This window comes from Alligator sinensis, unplaced genomic scaffold (assembly GCF_000455745.1).
Source record: "Alligator sinensis unplaced genomic scaffold, ASM45574v1 scaffold1314_1, whole genome shotgun sequence".
Lineage (NCBI taxonomy): Eukaryota > Metazoa > Chordata > Crocodylia > Alligatoridae > Alligator > Alligator sinensis.
In genome coordinates this window covers 452,291-467,881 of record NW_005842980.1, presented here as the reverse complement: position 1 = coordinate 467,881, position 15,591 = coordinate 452,291, and the positions used below count along the sequence as shown (strand labels likewise).

The 15,591-nt window shown below is 43.7% G+C and overlaps 1 long non-coding RNA gene across 1 annotated transcript in view; it reads right to left on the bottom strand.

The window, feature by feature from the left end:
- LOC112548172 overlaps nt 1–7,489 on the bottom strand; it is a 21,116-nt gene extending 13,627 nt beyond the window's left edge. Inside the window, exon 1 of the long non-coding RNA XR_003091980.1 lies at nt 7,344–7,489. This is a non-coding gene — a long non-coding RNA (uncharacterized LOC112548172). The remainder of the gene's footprint in view (nt 1–7,343) is intronic.
- Nucleotides 7,490–15,591: the final 8,102 nt, after the last annotated feature.

Genomic DNA, 15,591 nt, shown 5'->3' with positions numbered 1-15,591 from the left:
GGGGTGTGTGGCGGGGCACTTGCCCCCCCAGCAGCCAGTCAGGGACCGGGGTGGAGGGAGTCCCTCTGCAGCTGATCACGCCGACTGGGGGAGTGGTTCCACCACAGCCCGCCCCTCCATCCTGGAGCACACATATAGATGCCCATAAAGAGACAGTGTTCTGAGTTCAGGATGAGGCACTCTTTCAGCATTGTCAACTCCAAGTTATAAGTCAGCTCCATCAAATTATGAGGTTTTAAATGCAAAATTTGGGGTTCTTTTTTCTTTGCCTTCTGCTTTTTGAGTCTCAGGACTACACTCAGGCCACATTCTCAAGTTCTGACTGCAATTGCAAGGCCTAAAAACTTGCTTCTTTTACAAAACCAAAGCTAAGATTTGTACCCGACAACATGATCCAGGTGCTGGGGTTTTAAGAAAAACATCATCTGTAAGAGCTGGCCACATAGCTCCCTTTGCATGCACATCCTTGGTGATGTTTTAATGAATCTGTGTGGGCTGAACCCCAAGACTGTTGTTCAGGTTATAAAAGGTTAATCTCTGTGTGGATAAGGAGGCATTATGTGTGCATTTTCTGTCACTTGTCTTCTTGCCTCACCACACACTGGTTAAGTCTGGTGGTTGCATGGTTGGACTCAGTTCTCGAGAGTTCCTGCTAATTCCAAGGTCCTGGCTTGTGTCTGTTTGGACCTGGATCCACCATCTGAAATGATGTACGGCTATGTTATTCAGTGGCATGTTGTTCTTGCAGGTCTGGGTAATGCTAAACAGGTCTGTTGAGGAGAATTTTTAACTTTTCTATATCAAAGAAAGAAAAGAAAGAGAAGAAGGCAAAAAAATCCCTTGAAAGTATAGAGGAGTCCACAGAACAGACTCAGAGCAATGCAGATATTAATGTTATGTGCACATGTCTGCGTTCAGCATACACAATCAGCTCTGTTGTTGCAAAGAGGCAGCAGCTGTATGAGCTGCAGACAAGAATGCAGGTCATATAAGCATGCATTTCAACACGCCGCATGGGCAGGGGACCTGTTTGGTAGAATTGTTCTGGACTCTTTGTCCTGGCTGAAATTCTCAGTGGCCCCTTCACATGGTGGGCTATGAGACCAGGCCTCAGAGGCCATAAGGATCACTGGCTCCCACTTGGGAACCAACATTTTATTTTTAATAAGTTTAAAAAAAATTAGTTTGCAGATTTCATGGACAATGCCCACCTTCATGGACAATGCCTCATTTCATGGTTTCCACGAAATCCACAAAATCATGAATTGAGTAGGTCCCTACTTATGAGTCCTGGTGTACGGGACATGTTAACAAGCAGGGCTGGGGCTGGGAGGGTCATGTAGTGGTAAGGGCCACAAAGCCAGCCGTGGTGTAGAGTCCTGGCAGTGCTGTGGCTTACAGGCTGCTAAGACGCTAAGGATATCTATGCTGCCATGGCTGCCATGACTTCAGCTCATGTGGACACGCCTGACATAGCTAGCCATACATTAACTACTTCATTTAAATCTGAGTACCCATGGATGCACAGAGTGCTGTGTGCATGGGCTGCAAAACCCACCTGAGAAACTAGGCAAATGCACACGTGATTAGCAAGTAATGAGCTCTATGCTACACCAGCAACATTTCTGGCAGTACCAAATTGGTTTGGATGTATCCACAGGAGCCCCAATCACAACTTTTGACTGCAGACAGACACACTTGTAGGCCACCAGGATGGACTTATTTATGTCAGAGGCCTCTTCAGCCCAGGATGAGACATGTGCAAAGGTGGCCTCTGAGGGGCACAGCACAGAACCTCACCTCTGTGTTGACCCTTTCCACAGAGTTACACACCATTTAGAGGGGTTGGTACCCCCCAAATCAGTTAAATATACAAGCTCCCAAACTGCACAAATATCAGCCTGTTCCCATCTTGGTGGGGCTCTATCTTTCCAAGAGAAAAACCTCAACAGTACGAAAAAGATATGTGGTCCTAGGTTGCTTTTCCTTGGGTGGAACCAAAGAGCAGAGGGGAAACTGAGGCAGAAAGCAACTATGTGATTTGCCCATGGTCACATTGGAAAAATATGGCAGAGCCAGAAACTGAATACACCCAGATATCCTAAGTCCCAGTCCCCTGGTTTAATCACAAGCTCATCCTTACCTGTTCTTAAAAACGCAGGTGAAGGTGACAGATCTGAGCCGTAAGTACCTGGCTTATCATTTGGTAGGAACAGTGAAATATTCATACTGGCCACATTTTAATACTTCCCTCTACCTCTATTATAACTTTGGCTTGTTAGCTTAAATAGGCTTGGTTCCCTTCCCAATGCTAACGGGGGTTACTCAGTAGAAGTCAGCTAGCTTCACTGAAAGTGAGTGGAGTAGTGGTGGCAAGACATCAAATTGGGCCTTGTGTTCATTGTGCATGCACGCCCTTGTTATTAGGATGGTAAAACTACCTTCTACAGCCAGTACTCTTACAGCCCACATTTTTGACATGCACTCTTCATAACTCCAACCCTTTGCTATAATTTGACATAAGTGTGCATGCAGTTAAACTTATCCTTTAGTCCTCCTTTCTCACCTCCTTGCATGTCTTCATTTGTATGCATACATTGTATAATCGTTCATGCTGGTCATAAAACCTACAGGAGTTTAAATTGAACTGAAGTCCCAGATGCTTTAAAAGAATTTATGTTGCATAATTGTACTGGTTTGCCTGAAAACAAACAATGATATACCGCTAAAATATTCTCTCAGGGAGATGACTCAGATCCTTCCTCATGGCTTAGACCTTGCTTGACTGCCGATGGTACAACCTGTAATCTCTTCTTTAGGTTCAGGGCAGCAGAAGCCAAACAAAAGGGTAATGGTAAGGACTGGCTTGACACTGGATGAGAAAGCAAGAGTTGTTTACAGGTTTTGGAGGCACTTGAATCTTTCATTTGCTTTGCATCGAGGAAAAGCTGAGCATTTGGGAGAAACAAAACCCCAACCCCAGGAAAAAAGGGTACATGCAGTGATGGGACCTTTGACCTTGGGGCCAACTCCCAGCGAAGCCCCTGGGACACTGCATGGGCTTAAGGATCCATTCTCATGCAGCTGATGGCAGGATTGGGGTCCATGGAAGTTGATCCTGAAAACCACCAGCTTCCAAGACAATCGCTGACAGTCTCTTCCTCGGAGAAGGCCGTAGGGGAAACTGCTTCTCCACTCCTGCTTATGACTACCCCACCAGGTTTCTAAGCCATCAGAAACAGCTCATTTGTACCTCTGTGCTTGGCCAACATCTGAGGTAGAAGGGAGAAGAAAGAACTGGTTTGGTGGTTTCCGGCCTTACTGAGCATTGAGTGCCCAAGAAGTCTTCAAGGGGAAGCAGTGATGTGCACCAGCTGCCCTGCCTAACCCTAGATCTGGGAAGGGGAGAGCAACTCCTTTCCTTACTTCAGCCCTGAGATGAAGAGGTTATGTGGGAGATTGCCAAACAGAGTCACTGTTGGGACCCCCCTTTCTTCTGATACTTTGTGAAGAAGCCTGAAGATAAGCTGGAGTCTACAAGAAGGGTTGGAGCTGAAGAGAGGAGGGCTGTGTGGTGGGAAATCAATATTGATGGCAAGAGAAGGACCAGGGCTGTCCTGAGAATCGGCGGCATTAGGGAATGAGCCAGTGGAGCAGTGGACGTGTTGAGGCTGAGCAGCTGGTAGAAGAGGCGGCCTAGAAGAGGGTAGCAGATGTTTGGGGGAGGGAGGGGATGTACTCAAAAGGCTGAGAATTCACTGGACATGAAGTGTTGGCCAAGAACTGAGTGGGGCAGTATAGGATATAGGGAATGATGGAACTGGGAGAGAAAGGGAAAGATGTAGGTGGAGAGGGTAAGAGAGCAACAGTTTAGTTGAGACCTCTCTGAACCAGTTAGTCTACCTGGCTCTGCTCTCTGACAAAATTTAGACTAATACAAGTTGCTGAGGAAGAAGAGAGTGGTCTGATTTTGTGGGGCTCGATACAACTGGGTCCCATCTCTCATAGGCCCTGAAGATGGAGGGGAAGGCAGAAGCCAGCAGTAACTTGTGTGTGGAGCAGACAGTGCACTGTTTTATGAGAAGTGCAGAATGGGAAAAGTTGCTACAAAGGTCCATTTTCCAATATACCCCCACTGGGCCCATGCTGGCCTGTTCAAGGGTGAAGTGGAGAACATTTCCATAGGGATGTAAATGCCCTGAGTACAGCTATTCTGCTTGTTCGTCTCAACTCTCGTGAACGGGCAGACATAGGGCTCATGTGGTACACTGGGGTCTCCAGCAAGCCCTCAGAGCTGGGCTAATTCCATCACCCTTCACCAAGGATCCTACTTACATTTCAGGGAAATTTTCTGTTGCAGCTATTATTTTACTCTAAGCTATTATTTCTGGGTTGACATTTCATTACAGATATTTCTTTAGGCATCTGGGCAGCTTTAACCCCATTGCAGTGGTTTCTGATCTCGCTATGTCAGTGCTTTGTGTATTTTTTTTAACCAGAGTCATTATTCTAAACAAGTTTTTCTCTCTATTATTTTCTAATAGTTCTGGTCTATGCCTCAGGAACATATACTCTAGCTGCAGGTAATTAATTTAATTTGACATCAACTGTACAAAAGGTATGTAAAACCTTTAATAAATGTACAACATTCAGTCAGTGTTTAAATTGCCTACAGCAACGGTAGTCAGTCTTTAAGAGCAGCAGAGCTGATTTGGTATCTAATAGGATTGTAGGGAGCAACAAAGCAACGGCATAATGATCTTGCAATGTTTACGGTGTGACATTGCAATAGTGCGTGGTGTTGCATTGTTATGAACCACCGCCATGCACTAAACTGAGGCAGTTCTGCAGACTTATATATGGGTTCAAGTCCAAATATGTGCTTTACTGAATACAACTGCATTGAGACAGTGTTTTCTGCTTGGCTATATGTGTTGCTTAATATATACACCAAGCTGAGATTTTCAAAAGTGACTAAAGATTTTGGGCAGCCTTTTATCCTGAGTGTTCAACCTCAGACACTTTTAAAGGGTCTGATATTCAGAAAGAGCTGAGCGCCCATGATCTCAGAAAATCATGCTCCTTTAACACCTTTAAAGGTGTTGTATCACTTACTGTTTTGAACACATTGGCCCTAGATAGATGAATACACATATTTCATTTACATGCACGCACACACTCACTTTATACTAGTGTAGCACGCTTGAATTCAGCTGAATCTCTCCCAATTTATATCAGAACCAGGCACCTGAATGTTCACAATACACTGTATTTGCATGCAATACAATGCATGCCTCAGCAAATCATATCTGGTTTTAAAAGGGAGTCTGTGGTGTAAATTGTGAATATAACTATAATCAGAAAACACTTTTGAATAACCTTTCTAATATTCCATTCTTAGGAGAAAGACCTAAGCCTGCAAATCTGCAATGTGGGGGGTGGGTGGTGGGGTGTTACAGAACAGTGGAAAAACAAGTTAACTTTACTGCAAAGACTAAAATGAGAAACCTGTTCCTTTCTGAAGTTCAGTTGGCTGTTCCAGCCCTCCTCAGGGGAATACATCAATTCACAACAGCTGTGGACAGCTATTTAAGTCGGAGGCCTCAATAGCTTAATTGGGGAGGCATGTTAAAAGTTAACACATCTGTGTCCAACAGGGTGAATACTGAGGTTAACAGATTATGTTGCAAAGCAAATCATCCTGTAGTCTTCCCCTTGAGTATGAATAGCATAATTGCTTTGCTGCTACCAGCAAGGTAGTGCAATCTTCTCCATCAGTGAGCTCCCACCATGGAAGGAGTTAACATATGAAAACCAGGTTGCCCTTATACATATGCAGAAGCATTCCTGCTTCTCTCATTTAATAGCTTAGCAGTGGCAGCATATCCATTGGTGCTTACATTTTGGATTTCAATATTATAGCTTAAGGTAAAATGGAAAAAAGACACCTATGAGAAAAAACAAAATAACACCCCTGGCCACTTCTCCTGCTTCAGTAATTTGAGCATGAATTGCTTGGAATAATTTCTCTGGACTAGGAAAAGAAAAGGAGTAGTGCAGGGGTCCTGCATTCATTCAGGGGTTGGTCTCTCTGACCTTTGCGATTCTTTTCAGCTCTATGATTCAATGATTCCTTTCATTAGTTTATTAGGAAATTAAATAATAATAATTTAAAAAATAGGAAATAATAATTTAAAAATAGGAAATAATAATTTAAAAATTAGGAAATGAAAAATAATAATAATATCAGCCAAATAAAAAAGCCGGCATCAAAGGGCTGTGCTTCGACTGACCCGAAACAAAGCATGTTGTCCACATTTTGTGGACAATATCAAAAATCTTGTCCTGATGGGAAATGCGCTGTCGAAATCTTGTGTGAAATGAAATCCACGTCCTAGGGGTTAAAAGCTGTAATATTATGAGTGCTGCAAGGCGGGCTGGGGGACCTCTACCATTGTGTTGGGTGCTGTACAAGCACCGAACAAAGAGATGGTCCCTGCCTCACAGGGATTGCAGTCTTAGTATCAGGAGTGGGTCACTTTGCTTACCATAGGGATTATGCACAGAAGGGTTCAAATGCAAGGGTCCTCGTGCCCCCAAACAAGGGAGGAAGGGCAGATCAGCCTGCTTTCTTACTAACTTGAATGGGATACCCACCCTGCATATAGGGAGAGCTGCCACAAAGTGTGTGGGTACAAAGTGGGTGACACACCTGAGCTCACACAAGCAGATGTCAGGTACAGGGCTTCCCCAGCTTCAGGCACGAAGCTTTCCACAAATATTACTGTACTCTGCTTCCATGACCATTTCTACTGGTCAACTCTTATTAGAATAATTTAGGAAAATTAGCATCCCACAGGCCACAAATTCAGCAAAGCAGACTGATTTAAAAAGTCAACCAAATATTTGTGGGGATATTTGGGGGGGTTTTCCCCTAGTTTCCATTCCACTGTATTTATCATACAGCATTTTTTTCCTGAGCATCTAACTTTATTGATGTGCCTTTTAATATAAATCAGTGACCATGTGTCCATTTGTGTGTCTGGCACAAGAGAAGATTTTGGTATTCCTTCCAAACAAGCTTTGGGTTTGGCTCTGGATCTGACTCCAAGAGTTAATATTTCTGGAACTACAACCTCAAAACCACAAATAGAAAGAAAAATAAAGTAAGATAAATGAGTATGAGGTTTTGGAAACCCCAGAGAGTGAAAAACGGATTTTACTGTGTTTTGTAACCTTCCTCTCAGATTAAGGAAAATGGACATTATAATGAAATTATGTACTGGAAACCACAGAGAATTACTAGATAAATCACAAATGCACACATTCAAACTCACACGTACCTGGGGAAACGAAGCTTGAATGTTGGTCCTACAGCTCTGACAATACCAGCCGAAACCGTTTTGAGCTAAAAGGAAATAGTTTGTTGCTTGTATTAGTCACTGCATCCTCTCTGTGGCCCAGGCAGTAGCAGGAACATCACTCACTCACAGACATAGTCAAGATGCTACAGGGCTTCCTGGGACTTCTCTGTTGATTTTTTTTTTTTAATAAAAAGTTGCAGTTTTTACAAAATCTGCGGGGAAAAAAATTAAAAAGTAAGGAGTCATACTGAAAAGCTGAGTTTCATTATGACACAATCATTGTTTTCCTAAGCTACTGTTGTGCCTCAGAGGAGTTTTAGTCCAGGCACTCTTTGACCCCATTCTCTGCTCCAGAGCATTATTTTTAACCAGACGACATCTTCCATGGTGCCCCTGTCTCTCGTGTGGTTGAACACATGCAGTACTTCACAGGGAACAGGTGACCACAGCACATCAGAGGACTTCCATAAAAAATGTCAATAGTCTAGCTTGCCATCCAGATTCAGAAAGAAAAATCAAAAATCCCAAGAAGGATATAGGTATACAGGTAGGTATGTAGAAGGTATGCAGAAAAGGCTCTAATACATGGCAACATATGAATGGTGTGGCTCACATGACCAATATTGTACATCGAAGTACATGGCAGCACAGATGAGCAGAAACCTTCATTGGTTTAGGATGAGCCACAGGAGTACATCATCGAATGTGGAGAACCCACCAGGACAGGGCACATTGGGTGCGTTTCACGTCCATAGATAGTATGCTATATGTCTTACGTGTGCACAGATTACTATATGAAGTCAGGTCGTCCTTACAGCGTGCTGTAAAAAAAAAATCCAATATAGAGACTCCAGATCCTACGATCATGTGAGTCTTTGCTGCTTCTCAGGATCTGTTGATTTCCAGCAAATGAGAGTCTCCGCCATGACCTCCTAAATTATAAAACATACACTACATACATGCTGTTTGCATGCAAGTCACATGGGGAAGTTTCTGGAGACATTAATCCACAACCGTCCATGAGTTTTGTTCTGGTTACATCTGTCTACATCCTTATGGAGCAATTTCTTCTCTGGCTCCAGTTGAACGGAGCATTCTTTTCTAGATCAGACAGCAGCTGTTCTTTATGTGGCACCCCATGGCCGGGTATTACAGGATCCCATTGCTTCTTGTCAGTCAGTAATACCTATCAGATCGAAGTTCCTTTCACTGCCAGGCATGCTGGTTCACCAGTTTTTGCCCTTAATTTCTGTATATTGGCATATTGCCTCTGGATTAGGCTCCAAAATATCTATGAGTTTCTATCCATTAACCCAAGTGGGTTTTGGAGCATGCCGCTGTGATATTCTGTTTTGACTGTGTACCTATATTTATTTAACACCTTTAGTTTGACATCCCATTATTTAACCAGACAATCTAGGAAGGTGTCTACAAACATTGGTGCATACACTTTGAAATTTGCTTTCTGCTGACATTTTTGTCAGCAAACCTAGATTTCATAAATGCTTCTGGGGAATGTACATGAAAGGTAAGCGAAGGCTAAAGCAAATTCATTAAAAAATTTCAAGTGAAATTTTTTTGTACGTCCTCCTTCTCTCTACGCTTTCATGCAGAATGAGCCTGGGCTGTTTTTATCCGAGTTCTGCTCCTTTACCCCTCTTTCCATCTACTCACCACAAACCTTTCCTGTGATTAACTGGCGCTTTCAAACTGCTGGCATGGTTGGGACTCTGGGTTAGATACTGGGTACCATTTTTATTTGGGCTGGTAGCCTGATAACTTTGCAGTGAGACTGCAGGCCAAGTCATTTAACTGCTGAAAGTCCTCTAGTGCTTTCCTACAGTTCTCCCTGTGTGTCCAGGATGGACAAGGTCCCCCCACAAATCAGTGGGGAAGAAGCATGGAGTAGCTCAGCTTACCATAGTGTAAAAGAACGGTGGGATGTAGGGACAGTAATTTAGGAAACAGAGTCATGAGGCTACTCAGGTGCTCAAAATCACAAAAAAATACAAAAAATCACCAAAAAATGCACAAAAATCATCATTTCAGAATTAACCTGAATTCTGAAATGATGATTTTTGTCTTCTGTCCCACTCACTGACAATTACCTTTTCCTTTAGCAGAGCAACATTTTATGGGCAAAATTCTGCTACACCCCTGCAACACTGATTTCACAGCGGTAAGCGAAGAAAACATTTGGCCCCTTACCCTTACTGCGTCAAATGCATCTCACTCACCTTAGCTTGTCTTGGCTTCCCCTCTCTTATTTGTCTTCAGATTGCTCATTGGTTTTTATTCCAGATTGAGCACCATTCCTCATTTCCCACAAAACTACTGAGAGAGAGGCAACTATTTGGTTACTTCCAAATAAAAGAAGGAACAAAATCAAAGTTAGATCAGTAGTTCCATGGAAAATGCCCTGCAAACACATCCTTGCTGCTATCAAGTAGGAAAAAGAGGAGGGGGGAAATAATGTGAAAATCTGACCTGATTCACCATCTTCACTAAACACTGTCTCTAATGGGCATCCCTAAGTGGAACAAGCCTGCACAAAGGATTTCTGAGGTATTGATTTGATTGATCCCAGAGCTGGGATCACAGTTTTGAGAGCCAGATTCTGCTCCCGCTTGCAGCTGCGTCACTCGGCTGATGACATTAGGATGGTTCCAGGTGTGCACCAGCGAAAACAAGAGCAGAATGCAACACGCTCTCTCCTTTTCATCTGCATACAAAATGGTCGAGGTCAGAGTTACATAAAATACGCTGAAAAAATGAGAGCTATTCTCTCAGTAACAGCGAAGCGAAATGAAACAGCAATATGATGCATTTATGACTTATGCCTTGCTCCACGTGTTACTATAATCCAGGCGTCACATGCCATGACACAAAAGTGGGAGTTTGCTAGCTTGTCACCAGAGCAGATTTTTTTTTAATTGCTTTATTGTAACAAACCAAATGAATAGCACCCGTTAGAATGAGTTTGGATTGGAAGGGAGTCAGGTGGATTGAAAAGAGGGCAGTGAAAAGTAATAGATCAGGCAGGGGAAAAGTGATGTACCACAGGTCCAGTCTCATGTCACATCTTCATTAATGGAAAACAACATGTGAATGAGAGCTGCAGATGTTCTTAAATGGGGAGAAGTCATGACCCACCAGGTTCATTTGCAAATGCAGCCTTAAAGCCTTGCTTAAAATAAAGCTGGACTGGCAGCAAGTGAACTTGCCTCCTCCTCCACCGAAAACATATGGTATTTTGCATTGGCGGCGCAACGTGCTAGGCTCAGTGCTCGCAGCACTCATGGTATCCGGTTAGAATCAGGTGAAAGCGACGGGAGAGATGAAAATAGCTTTGCAACCCACAGTACCGCCCACAGAAAAGCACAAATGACTGATGAGCCGTTCTGCTCCCAGGATCAGGAGATGCAGGCATTTGCTTCATCTTTAGTTTCTAGTACAATACCAGCAACACTACTTACACGTGCGGTGCCCAGAGCGTGCTTGTTGCTTGAGGGGCAAACCTAGTCCCTGCCTCAAAGAGCTTACAATCTAAAGGGACAAATGAAGACAACCCCAGAGCTTGCCCATGTCTTTCTTGATCCCACAGTCTCTACCTCATTGCAGACACAGGGGAAGAAGACCATGTACTGTTATAATATGCACTAATAAGCAGCATTCTCCCCAGTGATCGTTCACCATTTGAGCAAAACCAGAAAGCAGAGGGCTGCAGCTACACACAGTTGGCACACTTGCACCCTGGCCTTTGGGAGAGCGTGCAAAGAGCCAGCTAAGTTATGGTAGCTCCATACCCTCAGAATACCCCATCTTATGGGAATTTCCAAGTAGGGGACGGGGCATCCGATTTCAATGGAGAGAACCTGGCTGTGAAGTAAATGGGGTGCTGGGTTGCCAACCCAGGAAGAGGTGTTTGCTTGCACGCTGCCCAAATCTAAGTAAATCTAGCAAGTAATAGGGAGAGATGGGAGAGCCTGATCAAAAGCTGAAAGCAAGAAGGTGTCTGGACTTCCCCCTTTCCTGTCTGTTATCTCTCTAATTCATAGGGCTTGGTTCCCAATTTCTAGGACAGGAGGAACTACTGCACCAAATAATATGGAGCTGAGGGGGGAGGAGGAAGACTTAGGAGGTAACTGAGTTTTTAAGTTATATTGGGGAAAAGTGGGGGGGCACTATGCATGTCTTAAAGCCTCATCGGCAACATCTCTGCGTCACACCTCATCACCTTAACACTTCAACACTAGCAATGGATGAGGCTCAAAATATTCTGAGGTCCCTTGTTTGGTTCCATAAACCACATCAAAAACCAAGCTCAGCTCAGATCTTCAACTTCCCCAAAGTTTGGGGGTTTTCTCCCATGAGTTTAGAAAGCCAGGAGAACAATCAAATGTGAAAAGGTTTCTTGGGGGGAGGAGGCGAGAGTTCTGATACTTCCCTTTTTGTCTTTTTTGCATCTGGCCAGGGGAACACAGAAATGAAGAATTGTGGCTGGGAATAGCAAGCCAAAATTTCCACGCTGCCTCTGTAATACTTGTGGGAGGAGATTGTGGTCAGCTGTTTTTACTGGGGAGCTGCAATTCGCAGCCTGATACAAACCCAAACAAACAGAAATACCCAACCACAGCGGTTGTATTTATTTATTTGTTGCTCTTTGCTTTGGGAGCTGGAATAGAGGAAGTAGCTCCCTAACTAGTTTTACAGTGAAGCTCGGTACATTTATAAATAGGCTCATCTCAAGTGGTTTCCTGTGATACGGAAGATTAGACTCGATAACTCAGGAAGCATCTTCCAGTCCTTCGACGATGATGACCATGCTGACCCTGATAAGAGTCTCACTTTCTTGGACTCTCTCTAGCAAGTGAAGCATGGCAGTACGGTTTAGTTTAGTGGTAACCAGGGATGCAATGGAAACAATATCATTCATTCAATCCAAGAGATTTGCTTTTTCCAGTGATGTCCCAGCCAAATGAACCTCCCTCCCTTTTCTCCAGGAGTTCTGTATGTCATGCCTCGTATGTATAAAAGAGGAGAGGATTGTATTTGGATTACCCCAGCTCTGGTACTCCTTGTGTAAGCATTACGGATATTTTTGACTGTCCTTTTCGATTGTAGTTGAAGTCGCTGCCACAGGCAGCAATCTCAGTAGATTGCTTTTGTGATTTATGAGGGTCTTGAAGAGTCCAAGGATCATTTATTTTCAAACCAGGAGAGAGATGAAAGAGGCATGGTCGTAAAATTTCCTGTGGAGCTGGATTTGAGCATCAAAGGTGCTGGTAGGGGGAAGGCGGGAGGCTGTCATTGTTTTACTGAAACTAGAAGACGTGAGGTAGTTTTCAATGCTGCAGGGGTTTCAGAGAATCATTTGCTTTCTTAAAAAAAAAGTTTTTGAAAAGCTGATGAATCAAAATGAGCTTGGATGGAAAGGATGGTGAGATTGTCTCTTTAAAAGGCGACGTTTTGAAAGCCAGTCAAAATAAAACCTGACTTGGAAAACCCCCTCCTGTTTCTCATGGTCACATGTGCACAGAACTTGTCATATGATTGCACTCATTTCCTTGTCTTTTGGAAATATGTTTCTAAATGCTACGACAGTTTTCCTTTTCTTCCTTTGGCAATGGCTATGTCTGAGTGCGGCAGAGGCATACCAGGGCAGCTCTTTGCCCTGAGCTTCGGTGGCACATGGTGTGATTTTGGTTACTATGACATGCAATTTTCTTCCTTCCTTCTCCCCACTCAAAGGTGGCACCTGGGCTTGCTGCCCCCGTTGCCCCTCCCATATATGCAACTGGAGTGCGGGCAGGGAGTGTGCTAGGAGGAGGATGTGCCCTAGGAGGAGGATGTGCGCTCAAAAGTGTGTGCACCTAGATGTGTACACAATCAAAAGTGTGTGCACCTAGATGAATATACACGAGCAGGTTCAGGCCAAGCATGTTTGTGGGTGTGAACATCCACACCCCTGTTAGCACATGCACATGGAAGGGCATACGGTGCATGGAGGCATGAACATATGTGCATGCATGAATGTGCACATCCACAATGGTGCATGGCATATATGTGTATGTCTGTAGTATATGCCTGAATGCGGGCAGTGGGCATGTGCATGCAGATGGGATACATGCTGTGTGGGAGAGCGCACAGTCTGCAGGCACGCACATAGTGCATATGTGTGTGTGTGTCTGTGGGTGAAGACACAGAATGCATGCACGCATGTAGCGTGCACAAGGATGTGAAATTACACAGTGCGTTCGTGCACAGCTGTATCGCGGTGATCGAGATTATCTCACTGGAAGGGAAGAGTCAGATAAACACCACCTCAAAAGCAAGAGCCTGGGCAGGAGAGATTGCACGTTGTGGGAAGGTGCTTCGAGGCAGAATGGAGTAGGCCTGGTCCAGTGTTTCATTGGAGCCCTCTGAAAAAGTGATGGTTGCTCTGAAGGGGAAGAGAGTACATTGCAGGGGCAGGGCAATATGAAACGTAACTCCTGGTATCGACCATGCCCCAGATTCAGGGCCACCAGCCTTATGTGATACTAAAGCTTTCTATTTGGCATTGCTGGCTTTGCTAATCAGATCCCTGTAGTAAGAAGCGTTGTCCAAGGCATGTTTGCGACCCGATCTGTGAAAATGGCATTCAAACATTTGAAACAACAGGAGTCTGGGCCAGATTCTGATCTCAGTTACTCTAATGTAAATGGAGAGAAATGCTGTTGGGCTGGATTCCTCTCTCCCATAGATTAGTTGGTTTTACAATGTAATTTTTTTGCATGAGATCTATAAAATCAGCATTCCTCCATAGACATCCACAAAGGCTGAGCTACATGGATTTGTACCCGCTGAGTTTCTAGTCCTGCAGGTATGGTGGGAGGTGGGTGGATGGGTTCCTTTGTTCAGGGCATTTCTATGGAGGTTCATAAATGTAACAGAAATCTTGGGAAATTCTACAGTGTCATTCAGAAGGCTGGAAGGAAACTGAAAGAAGAGAGGTGGGAAAGACTCAGTTTACATTTGCAGCAGATGCTATCGAGAGGAGGAAAATACTTTTATTTCCCCTGTGGGCTGGCAGTTCATTTTGCTGCAGCAGGCTCTAATGGAAAATAATAAAACCCATTTTAGTCAGGCTGTATCTAGAACACTTACAGGTCAAGCCAATACTCAAAACAGCCTGTTATACAACATAACACATTAGTTTGTCACTGGCATATACTGTGGTCAGGGGATTTTTACCATTTGAAATTGAATTTGATAGGTCAAGGCCTCTTATGATTCTTGAAAAACCCGGACTCTTTGTAAGTTGGCATGAACATGGTGCTAATTACTGGAGGCAGGGAAAAAATCTCTGTATTTGTTAAAAATCACAAACGCTGGAAGCTAAATTGGGAATTTACAGGGAGTCACAGCACAGCTTTAAGTCTCAGAATAGGACTATCAATTATTATGGGCTCAAATATTTCAGTATCCTATTCCTGCTTCTCCCTCAAATCCCTGGACAATACACACAGGAGGCATCTTTCATTGAAAAGTGGTGTCTTTTCAGATTATACTTATGAACTCATAGATGAATGTAGAGACAGTAGATATGTGCAAATAAATGTCTTAGAGGAGAGATCAGAAAAAAGAAACTTATTGAAGGATAAATTGACATATTTGAAAATTTAAACTGCTTCACTTATCCTGCTTAGGCTTTTGTACTAGACAGAGAAAAGAAAGTATGGAGCTGGGGCTGTGCATAAGACATCAAGAACAGCTATTTTTTTGGTCTCTGAGCTGTACAGTCCACCCTTTAGGAAGCAGATGTAGATGTTTCCACGGAAAGCTCTCAGATGTTCTCTTAGGCTGCCAAAATGCATCACAAGCTGATAAACGAAAAGGTTTCCCCCCCTCAGCACGGACATGCAGCTGTGGTGTTCCAGTTCCAACATCTGTAACTTTTCAAGTGTCTGATTTCTTGGTCTGAACAAAACAGAGCCAGTATAGGTAGGTGGCCTTCCTATCCCACTCCAAACATAACATACATGCATAGGTGCGCGTGCTCACAGAAGATCTGGTTAAAATTTCCTGCCAGTTCATCTTTATTGTTATGCTAAATAAGAACAAAAAAGACTGTAGGCTGAGCTTTCCATGAGCCTAGCTTTTGCTGCAATTTTTTTTCACCTGCATGAGGATAATATCAGGTCCTCATTCCTACCCTTGTCTTTAGTTCTCTGACTTTGAGCAC